At 44.9% G+C, this 12,204-nt stretch overlaps 1 protein-coding gene across 1 annotated transcript in view; it reads left to right on the top strand.

Moving 5' to 3' along the window:
* Positions 1–12,204, top strand: part of MTUS2 (microtubule associated scaffold protein 2) — a gene marked incomplete in the record, with an annotated part of 285,788 nt that overhangs the window by 225,546 nt on the left and 48,038 nt on the right.

Below are 12,204 nucleotides of genomic sequence, written 5' to 3'. Positions count from 1 at the left end.
CCTTTAAAACTGCTGTCTCAACTACTTTGTAAGAGAGGCAGATGAACATCAGTAATGGGACCCAAGGTTTCAGTAATATCCTTGATTGCCTGTTTGTCTACTTTTGGGAGGGATGAGTAAGTTTGCAGTATTATATAGGGGAAAGACAAACAAAAAACAGAATTCATCTCCAGTCTTTACAGATTCTGAAATATTTTATTCAGTTATTTTTGGTATATTAGTGCGAAAGGTTACCTTTGAACAAATACCATGGTTCACACTTTTCCCTAAGTACAAGCTGATCTTGCTGGGAGAAGCTTGTCTGAACTGAATTTTTTTTAAGTGCTGTTTTAAATAACTTCCCAAGGGATTTTTTCCCCTCTATTTTTCTTTTGTCTTGACATTTCTGGGCCTGATGGGCATTTGTAGTGCCTTTTTTTTTTCCAGCTGACTGTGGAGTGTCCTTGATTAAAGCAGAAGGAAACAAAAAAAAAAAAAAAAAAAGGCACATCAGTGCCTGCACAGCTTTGTCTATGTGTCGTCCACTGGGGAGAGATTCTTCATCTCATGCATCATTCACAATTTGCTGAAAGAATTCTGAAAGTTTGGGCATATCTCCTTGATGTCCTCTGGATATGTTTTAAATGAGAACAGCTGCTGCAGCAGAGTTTTGAGATGACTCTCATCCTGTTGGTGTGTGTTTGATCTGTCCTGAGAATGCCTCCTAAATTGAATGCGGTTGGGGACTAAATTTAATAGAGTCCTCTCCAAGTGCTGGCTGAGCACAGCTATGCCTCCTTTTCCTAGGCAAAGACACCCCAGCCTCTCTTGGTGATGAGCTGCACAGTCAGTGTGAGCCCAGTAGTTGTTTTCTTCAGGCACTCACGTGTGGTACCCACATCAGGAGGATGGTTGCCTTTTTAGTGAATTGGAGGCATATGGGCACTTCCAGAAGGCTGTCTGCAGAACTAAAGATCTGAATTTATTTTTGATAGACTTGTCGGTCTCCATTGAGAGTTGTAGGGATGGTCTGCTGCCCTTGTATTTCATGCTTGAGAACCTACATGTATTGGGATGATCTGGGACTGCTCATGTAATTGCCTAATTGTGCAGTTTGTTGCCGTGCAACATTGACTCAGACTTCCAAGTTTTTGAGTGGCACTTGAAAATATGATCTGTAGACATTTCAGAGACAGCATTATTGTCTGAAAGCTTGAGCAAAATCATTAGGGTAGCGTGGAAAAAGAAACTTTTTTCCTAGTTTTCTTGCTGTAAAAATAATAAGAATTGTGTGTGTTTGTTTCTGAGAAGCCTGCAGTTTGCCAAGGGAATTATACACACTTAGGAATGAGGGGGTCTTATTCCAGAGGAGATGCCAAGAAGACCAATGGCATCCTGGCTCGCTCTCTCCTACAGGAGAGGCAGGCTGGGCTGGGTGGCCACTCTGCCTTTCAGAGGAGGATGTGTCTCCTGACATAAAGGATGACAAAAGTCACAATTGGTGACTGCAGAGCCTGGGCAACTGGCAGACCATCCCCAGCCTGTAAAGAGCTCCAGAAGTGGGAGGAATCTCCTCTGCAGAATTAAAGGAAGAAGAAAAGCTAGCACAAAATTTGTGGAGATCGTTACCCAAGGGAGCCCTAGGGCATCATATTGTCAGCACAGACTATTTGCTGGTCTGATGATGCACAGCATGGAAGAGAGAAAGGATGAAGAGACCAGAACAGATAGAATGAGCTACATGTGTAGCTGTTTGTGCCTTAATGGGTCACTTCACAGCTGGCCAGAGAACCAAGGTAGTGTGTAAGGCCACATTCTGACTTCTTTATTACTATACATGTCAGCTTAGCCACACGTGCATAGTCGCACTCGCAGATGTGGTAAGTTGGCATTGTGTATCATCGTTCTGTCTGTGCAAAGCCCAGGCTGTATATTTGTATTTTACCATCCTGGTATGTATCTTAATGACACCAGCTGAGCATGAGCCGGCAGTGTGCCCAGGTGGCCAAGAAGGCCAACAGCATCCCGGCTTGTATCAGAAAGAGTTTAAACAGAAGGTCCAGGGAGGTGATTGTCCCTCTGTACTCAGCACTGATAAGGCTGCGCCTCAAGTACTGTGTTCAGTTTTGGACCCCTCTCCACAAGAAATACATTGTGGCCCAGGAGCGTGTCCAGAGAAGGGCAATGAAGTTGTGAAGGGTCTGGAGCACAAATCTTATGGGGTGCAGCTGGGGGAACTGGGATTGTTCAGTCTGGAGAAGAGAAGGCTCAGGGGAGACCTTATTGCCCTCTGTAGCTGCCTGAAAGGAGGTTGTCATGAGGTGAGGGTTGGCCTCTTCTCCCAGTAAGAGTAACAGCAATAGGATGAGAGGAAATGGCCTTAAGTTGCACCAGGGGAAGTTCGGGTTCAGTATTATGAAAAAGTGGTGAGTCATTGGAACGAGCTGCCCAGGGAGGTGGTTGAGTCACCATCCCTGGAGGTGTTCAAGAACTGTGGAGATGTGGCACTGGGGGACGTGGTTAGTGGGCACGGTGGTGATGGGCTGACAGTTGGACTGGATAATCTTAGAGATCTTTTCCAGCCTTAATGATTCCATGATTCTTTAAGTTTGACTTTGGTTTGCCCAAGTTACAACTCAGCTCTGCTAAGCAAACGGAGGTCCGAGTCCTGCTTTGGTACTTGACAGCTTCCTGGGGCTGATAGCCCCCCGTAGCCTGACCGGGGTATGTGTCTCTGTCCATTCACTGCATCTGACCTTACCGGTCCCACCACATCTTATCCGCCCCCACCAAGGTGCTCACAAAGCCTCACAGACGTGTTAGCTGTGGAAGAAAGAGAGCGTCAGTATGTAGTGAAGAGTGTCCATGCAGCGGTACTTCACACAGATTGATTAAACATCAGCTAAACCAGTTTGCTATCCTGGGGAAAAGCCTGGGCAGTTAAAGCCAATGGTGATTCACAGTGGAACGAAAAAAAACCAGAGCAAAAGTTCTGACATAGTCATTTAGTGAGCTATGGAAAGTACTGATTGCAGTGCCTGTGGACAACTGTTTTTAACTATTAGTTAATTAGTTCAGGCCCTCAGAAATGCGTACATGACTCCTGTTGACTTTGGAGATTACCTCAAGCTTATTCTGGAATATACTGAGTTTGTGCTGTGACAGATACTGATGGAAAAGGAGATGATGCCTTGCAGACCTCAGAGCAGGTATCACCAACAGCCCCTCTGGCTTGTTAAGCACGGTAATAACGATTGCCAACCAGGCCAAACGCCCTTAAACCGTTGACAACGATGTTCCTGGCCCAGCTTCAGCGCTGTTCAGCAGCGTGACCAGCAGCAGTTTCTCTTGGAAATGGTAACAGTGCCATCTATAGGAGAGTAGCCCGAAGTGACAAAATTGCGCTCTGTCACCGCAGAGGTTGTGAAAAAGCTGGTGAGAACAGAGAGAGGAGCCAGGAGCTTTCCTGCACGTTCTCCCTTCTGCTTTGCAGAGGACAGGCCAAGCAGGCCATGCTGTCCTAGGGCAATGCAAGATATATATGCACAACAGCCTGAAGTTTGCTGCCAGCTTGGCTACAGGGTTGCAGGTGACACTTCTGGTCCATCTCCAGCTCAGTCTGCCCCAGGATACCTGTATTCAGTTGTGAAAATCTCTGTGCAGTGGTAGGATAGCAGCTGTCTTACCTTAATGGACCCTTTGAGAATGAGGAGAGTGCTGTGCATCGTGTGGTTGTGTGTGCAGTCAGTTATTGCCATCAGAACTCATCTGGAGCTGCCATGAAGTGCTCCAAAGCACCAGAGGAGATGTAGGGCTGCCAGCTGTGCCAGGCAGCACCTGCTCTGCAGCACAATTGTCCTCTGACACAGCAAAGGGAGCAGAAGCTATGGGAGGAAGCAAAGATCTCTGCCCATATCATACATGCGGTGTTCCCTGAGCGCGCCTTTTTAGTCCTTCCCCACTGTTCAGTCCCCAGTGACCAATTGCTGAGTGAATATAATTAGCCCTTGATTAACACAATTTATATAGATAGATAGGCACCAGAAGGCTGTGCTACCATTCCACAAGACCTGGACAGGCTGGAGAGTTGGGCAGGGAGGAACCTGATGAGGTTTAACAAGAGCAAGTGAAAAGTCTTGTACCTGGAGAGGAATAACCTCATGCATCAGTACAGGTTAGGGGGATGACCTGATGGAGAAGGACCTGAGTGATTTATTGAACAACAGGTTGGCCATGAGCCAGCAGTATGCCCCTGTGGCCAAGAAGGCCAATGGGATCCTGGGGTGCATTAAAAAGAGCACAGCCAGCAGGTCAAGGGAAGTGATCCTTCCCCTCTACTCTGCCCTGGTAAGGCCACATCTGGAGTACTGTGTCCAGTTCTGGGCTCCCCAGTTCAAAAAAGACAGAGATCTCTTAGAAGGAGTCCAGCGGAGGGCCACAAAGATGATAAAGGGCCTGGAGCATCCCCTGTATGAGGAAAGGATGAGTAACCTGGATCTGTTCAGCCTGGGGAAAAGAAGACTGAGGGGAGATCTGATTAAAGTTTGTAAATATCTGAAGGGAAGTTGGAGGCAAGCGGATGAGGCCAGGCTCTCCTCAGTGGTGCATAGCAATAGGACAAGGAATAATGACCTAAAACTTGAACACAGGAAGTTTCATACAAACGTGCAGAAGAACTTCTTTATGATAAAGGTGGTGGAGCACTGGAACAGGTTGCCCAGAGTTGTGGAATCTCCTTCTAAGGAGATATTTGAGACCTGTCTGGACACCTACCTGTGCAACCTACTGTATGGAACCTGCTTTAGCAGGGGGCTTGGATTAAGATGATTTCTTGAGGTCCTTTCCAACACCTGCAATTTTGTGATTCTGTGATAGATATAAATGTCTTTATTTATAGAAATGCAAATACATATGTATGTGTATGTATATATATGTATATTTCACCTGTTCTGCTGTTAGCTCCCACCCAACTAAAAGCATGTGCAGTTACTGTGTTTGAAGGCATCCGCTTCTGATGCAGAAGGGAGAAGCAGTTAACTTCTCATTTACCATTTTTCCCATCCATGCTTCTAGCTGGGTTTGCTCAAGCATCCGCTGTCAGCATTTCCTCTCAAAACTCATCCGCAGAGCCTTTGTGCCTTCCCTGCAGCCTCATGATGTGACTCAGGGTGATGAGCTTCCTGCAATTCCAGATAGCCCCACCATCACCTCTGCTGCAGCCAGCTGCTCCGTGGGTGTGGGAATGAATCCAAACACAGCAGCAGCTGTGCCCTGGGTGGGGTGGAGGTCTCCTCCAAGGGTTGGATCTCTTGCATAGAGTGCAGCATAGCACTCGCACTCTGCCCTGTGGATAGGGATATCAGTACTCACTTGTGACTTGTCTTATTCTCCTCATTCATTATTGCAGCCCAAGGACTTATTGGTTAGCCGTGCCACCCTCTGTGCTGTCTGCAGAGTGATGATTTCCCTCCCAGGCTGTTCTTTTGTTGTCCCACCCCATTTTCAGACTTCTTCACAAGTAATACTTTTTTCTCCACGCTGCCCTCATGATGGCTGTTCCATGGTGTCTCTGTTTAGCAGCTGGGCACAGGGAAATGAAAAAGTCTCTCAGAACCTATGCCAGGTGAGATCTGGGATTCTACTGGAAGGAGTGGTGCAGCACAAGTCCAGCTCTGCAAGCAGAAAGTGAGGGACAGACTCTGGCACAGAGATGAACAGCTCAGATGAGATGATTTTCCCTGTGTTTTCCTGTAGACACTCTGCAGGGCAGGAGTATCATCCACTTACCCAAAGAATGTGGAGGAGTAGCATATCCATCTACTTTAAGCTTTCTAGTCCTGCAGCATCTTATCTTTTCACTGCTCTCAATACCAAATCCTATGCATTTCATTTCATGAAATTGGTTTAGAAATCCTAGATGATGACAAAGCTTCTTTCTAATTCTTCCTCCCAAGTAAACAAAGTGTTTTGTTTGTCTTAAAATATAATGTGGTTTTGATTCATACCCTTACACTGTCAGGCTGTGATGATCCCAAAGGAATTTTTTTCAAGAATGCAGAATGAAAAGATTGAGTTGTTCTGTCTTCTCTGGCCTCCAGCAGGAGCCAGAGAAAGACTGAACTTGCTCAATATGGGAAATCGAGCCAAACCATAATAACGATGAGGGAGCAGAGACAGTTTTCTAAGGTACATTTCTGGGCCAAATTCTAACAGATTTTGCAGTTGTTAGGAAAGGGGTGCCCCTGAAAGCCAGAAGTCAGTCTTTCTGACAAGTGGTGTCTTTTTACCACTGTGCTATGACCAGGCACAAAAAATATATATTTATTTTTTCCTTAAGCTCATTCTCACAGACATTGTGCAAATAAACTGTTTTCAATTCAGTTTGAGATAAACACTTGAAATGTTAGCCCAAATTACTTTTTTGGAGGCAACGGCAAGAAGTGCCAAGCAGCTTATAACTGGTGTAACAAATTTTGCCTCTAATACAGAAGGTCTTTAGCATTTGGGCAATGAGTCTTGTTTAGAAATAACTTCCAGTTCGACTGTGTTTGTATACCTTGGTTGAAGAATTTTGTTAGTGACATGCATCACTGTTCTGAATTTCAAGATAAAAGATAAAATGGGAGGAAGATCCTGTCTTTAGTGAGGCAATGGCACAGGTTGCCAAGAGAAGTAGTGGATGCCTCATCCCTGGAGATTCATGGCCAGACTGGACAGGGCTCTGAGCACCTGATGGAGCTGTAGGTGTCCCCGTTCACTGCAGGGGAGTTGGACTAGATTGCCTTTAAGGGGCCCTTCCAACTCAAATGATTCTATGATTCTAATGCTCCCGCTGAAGAGGTTTTAAATCTCCATTAAAAATGAAGGATCTCCTTATTTACATGTTGTCATCAAAGAGAAACATATTGAGAGTGGGTGCCAAGCATCTGGTAAATGTGAATTTATTATCTATTTTGTTTATATTTGTAATCTCCACGTAAACAACTGTCTTTGACAGCCTTGATTTTATACTGCATTCAGAGGGAAAAAACAGCATGAGGCTTAGGAGCAGACGATGGCAGCCTCCTGGTGAATGGTAGGTTTCTGATATACTTGAGGAATTCAGCAGGGCTGCAGGAATTACATGAAAAGTGATGGTGAGTGGTAGGTTCGAGTGGTAATACAGCCACTGCTCATGCAGGAGGCAGAAAAATGAGAATCTCAATGTTTTCACGCAGTTCTTTAAGTTCAACAAAAAAGTCGGTGGAAATATGTCTCCTAAATCTCATGCATTTAAATACATCTTTCTGAGTCAGCAAAAAATTCATTTTCTAAGATTCTTAATTGCTTTTCTGTCTTACACTGGAGGAACTATTTCCAGTCAAGGATCCAGTGTGCAAGAAATGATGCTTGTGCCATTTGAAGTTACACAGACGCCATCAGTCACGGTACCTGAGCACTTTCTGACCTCTTCTCAGATCTGGCCTTCGTTTCATACCATGGAGCTTGGAAGCTCTATTATCTGGTCTCACCAGGCCTGAGGACAATATGAGGATCTCTCTCCTGGCTTGGTCTTAGCACCACGGCCACTCAGCGCCATCAGGTGTCCGGAGCTGCTTGTGTTTACTGAGATTATCTTTCAGGGAAAAACCTTGAATGTATCATTGTCCCTCCAAGGCAATCCAGTAGGAGCCTGGTCAGGGTTTGTTAGAGCCACTGCTTCAGTCTTTCAAACCAAAATGTTCCAAAGGTTGTATATTCAGGTTGGATATTTGGAAAAATTTCTTCTCAAGAAAGAGCAGTGAGGTAGTGGAACTGCGCAGGGAGGTGGTGGAGTCGCCATCCCTGGAGGTGTTCAAGAACCGTGGAGATGTGGCACTGAGGGACGCAGTTAGTGGGCATGGTGGGGATGGGCTGATGGTTGGACTTGGTGATCTTAGTGGTCTTTTCCAACCTTAATGATTCTGTAATTCTATATTGGATTCAAGGTGCATGTATTTTTCCTGTTTCATCAGAAAAAAAAAAAAAAAGTAAAAACCATATTGAATATTGATTCTAGCATCCAGAGACTTCAACAGCCTTGAATCAGTACTTTGTGCCAGAAATGTATTAACAACATTTACTCTAAACATATGAGAATATGTTCTTGATACAGGTACTTGGAGTTGCTCTTTTGTAGACCCTCCATGACTGCTGTGCATGTGCAGTGGTTAGACCTGTGCCAGAGTTATTGTGGAACTGATTTAGTGTTTTAAAACCATATATGACATCACCGAGTAAGTTAAAATGATTGTGAAATGAGTGGGAAGTGGGCATGCTATCCTCTGAGTTAATGCCTTTCGTGTCTCTGACTTGTCTCATTTTCAAAACTGCCTGAACAGGAGTTGTAGTAGTAGATGTTTCCAGATAACCTTTCCTGGGCAATTGAAGGGAAGTTTTGGAACAGGAATCTAAGGGAGGTCACAGTCGGCCTGGAGTGGAAACAAATACCAAGCTCCTCACCTAGAAGAAGCAGCAGCCTCTGAGTACTTGACTCCTATTTACACGCTGGTCTTTACTCTCAGGGTCCCCTCTGGGACCTCCCTGGTTCCTGTCACCCATGTGGACAAGCTGGGAAACCACCAGAGAGCTGACCCTGGTGCTACAGCCATGCCTGCGTAGCATCCGGTAGCTCTCCTGTCCTCACACAGGGAACCAGCCAAGCACACTGAAAAAAGGGGTCGGCACGGTACATATATACATCATCATACACATGTGCATGTGTCATCTTTGTGCTTTCCTTTCTGTCTGGCTATGCTTTTGATAGGGACTGCTTCGAGTGGACACCTTCACCAGCCTTCATGTGCTGCACCACCTCCTCTGCCTTCTCCCTGCTTGCTTTTTAGAACTGTGGCAAAGATGATTTTGTTTGGTGGCTTTACATCATCGCCATGGGGAAGTGGCATGGCCTCGTTAATTCAGACATGTCTAATGATGACTTACGTAGGCATCATAATAATAATGGTGGTAATCATCAGTGTGACAGATAGTCTGTTTAGGGGGTTGTTTTTGTAGCCTACTAAGAGGGATGATTTATTATCTGTAACAAAGATCTTGCAATGCTAAATGGCCATCAAACCAGCTATGTGCCAACTTTTTAATTGCAGAAATAGCGACTTAATTGCAAATACACCAACAAGCAATCAATTGCCTTGATTTGTTTTCAGCCATCACAGTTTATCATAGGTTCTTGAAGGGAAAGTCCTGCCTTAGTTATTTTATCTCCTTCTACGACAAAGTCACTCATTTAGTGGATGAAAGGAAGGCAGTGTATGTAATCTTTCTGGATTTTAGTAAGGCTTTGGTGCCATCTCTCACAGCATCCTTCTGGACAGACTGTCCAGCTGTGAGAGGAACAGGTTCATGTTATGCTGAGAGATGAACTGGCTGCAGCTCAAAGGGTTGCAGTGAATGGGGCTGCATCTGGCTGGAAGCTGTCACTGGCAGTGATCCCCAGGCTCATTTCCAGGGCCAGTCCTTTTCAACATCTTTGTCAGTGATCTGGATGCAGGAGTTGAATGCATCTGTAGCAAGTTTGCTGCTAACACTGAACTGGGAGGTGCTGTGGACTCCCTGGAGGGATGAGCAAAGGGATCTGGATATATTGGAGCATTGGGCAATCATCAACAGCATGAAGTGCAATGCAGGAAAATGCTGGATACTGCATCTGGGATGGATAATGTCAGACACAGGCACAGACTGGAGCTGAGTGGCTGAGACCAGCTCAGCAGAAGGGACCTGCAGATGCTCTGACAGCAGCTGAGCATGAGCCAGCAGCCCTGACAGCCAAGGAGCAAACTGCATTTTGGGGAGCATTAAGTGCAGCACAGCAAGCTAAGTCAGAAGAGGTGATTATCCCTGCTATATTTTGTGGTGGCGAGGCCTCAGCTTGAATATTGTGTGCGGTTCTGGGCTCCACATCAAAAGGGTATTAAGGTACCCAAATGTGTCCAGAGGAGGACACCATCCTATCCTTATCCGATCTGATCCGATCCTATCCTTATCCGATCCTTATCCTTGTCCTATCCTACCCTACCCTACCCTACCCTACCCTACCCAAAATGACAAAGCCTTACTTGAAAAATAAGTTCTTATCTTCTTATTTGCCAGTGCAATGCAATCTGTTTAGTTAACATTAGCTTGTGTTTAATTGAATTACAGAGAACAAGGAAAGAAAAGATGTTGTCTGGACTGAACTGGGTATGTTAAAAACAGAAAGCATTTGGCTGACTGGATGTATTCCTTTTAGCTTAATACTTGACCTCTATGAAACAGCCTCATTAGAACTTAGGACATTAATATGTTTATTATTCCACAGTTATCCCAACAGCGTGCTAGACACTTTGCAAACAGCATGAAGGTGATGTTCTAGTCCTGAGGTGCTCAGCATCTAAATAGGCAGTAGGCCAATTAAAACGGGAAAGTCAACAAGACTGAGTCTTGGAGATTAGCATATGTCTAGTTCATTCTGGGATCTATGAGGAAAGATAGACATGATCATGTACCTGCACACAAATACACAACCTGCATGCACACAGGCACACATCTACCATACTGTTCTGCTTTCTCAAAACTTTTCTCGGAAGAAAATGGTTTTAAACTTAAAGAGGGGAGTTTTTGGTTAGATGTTAGGAAAGAAGTCTCTGCTCAGAGGGCGGTGAGGCACTGGCACAGGCTGCCCAGAGAGGCTGTGGATGCCCCGTCCTTGAAGGTGTTCAAGGCCAGGTCACATGAGGCCTGGGCAGCCAGATCTGCTAAAATAAGAAGGGAGGTTGAGGGCTGAGATCAACCTAGGAGTTACACCATTTATCTAAATGTGTGATCTGGACACTTCTTCAGCACCATTAGGCTGGGGCCATGGCCACTTCCCTGGGATTCTGTTCCTGGGGAGATGCCATCACAGTGCAGGAGGCCCCTCTGGGTGAATGGCTCTTCTGTTCTATGCACAAAGCAAGAGCAAAGCAAAGTATTTTTTCCCTTAATCCGGTGAACTGCATAGCCTGGCACGTGAGATGTTCTTCTCATACCCTACAGTATATTTGTCCTGATATTCTTGGCTTCACCTTTTGCTAGATGGTATTTTTAAAAACAAACACACTATAAAGGAACATAACATAGTCAAAGCAGTGGCTAAACACATGACAGCGATTCATTTTAAAATAAACATGGAACAGTTGAATATATGCCTTATATTTGTGTAGATGCCATGCGTATGTTTATAATGTTTGAAGTTCTTTCCCATAGTCTTGGGATATTTTCTGTTGCGCGTAAGACAGAATTTCACCTATCCTTGTTGAAGTGAAGTACTGAAAGTTACTAGGTTTTAGGAGCATTAAAACATACGCTGTCCTTTCTTCCCTGTCTCCAAAGTGATTTTTATATGTTATTTGCAGAAAGACTTCAGAAGATTATTTACTGTTTTTCCTCTCCGCTGTATAAGTTACAAACTTGCACAGATTTAATTCACTGTCTTTCCAAAATTACAGCTGCAGTCCCAGGAGGTGAGAGTGTAAATATCATAAGTCTTCTTCCATAGATCCATCAGCAGACACATTTTGAGCTGCTGCACAACAGGGACTTTGCAGCAATATGGTGGAATTTTCCCTGTCACTAAAAAGTCCTGGCAGATGTGAGGTTGCTCCAATGCAAACCAAGGTTTGAAAATAGAGATAGAGTGTGAAGTACAATTCCCACCTTTTAGCTCTTCAAGACTGCATGTCACATCTCAAAAAGATTTTGTATCGATATGGTGTCAGAAGAGGAGCGCTTTCTTTATGAGTGAAGCTCTGATTTGATCTTTAATTTTGCAGGTGCAATTTCATATCCCTGTTGCATCCCACATGGACTGTGCTTACAAATTTTAGCAAGCAGGTAGCCACAGATTTGACTTGCAGACTGCAAGCATGCTACTCGTGATGGTACAAAACCTGCATGCTCACATTCTCACCGATCCCTTTTTGATGAGTGACAAAGCAAAGTGGGAGTTCTCTTGAATGACGATCCTGACTTGTGTAAAACCAGCCCCCAGACTTCATCCCTTCACCCCATCATCCTGTGAGTGGCTCACTGCAGGGGAGCCTGGCTCAGGAAAGGCATTTGGACCACGTGGTAGAATGGCGTGACCTGGGTCATTTAAATGAAAAGTGTCGTAATGCATCCAGAATTTAATGAACATATGCAAACACAGAATGCAAGTCAAGCTGCAGA

Source organism: Numida meleagris, chromosome 1 (genome assembly GCF_002078875.1).
Source record: "Numida meleagris isolate 19003 breed g44 Domestic line chromosome 1, NumMel1.0, whole genome shotgun sequence".
NCBI classification, from domain to species: Eukaryota; Metazoa; Chordata; class Aves; order Galliformes; family Numididae; genus Numida; species Numida meleagris.
Note: the sequence above shows the minus strand (reverse complement) of the source record. Positions and strands in the feature narration are given on the sequence as shown.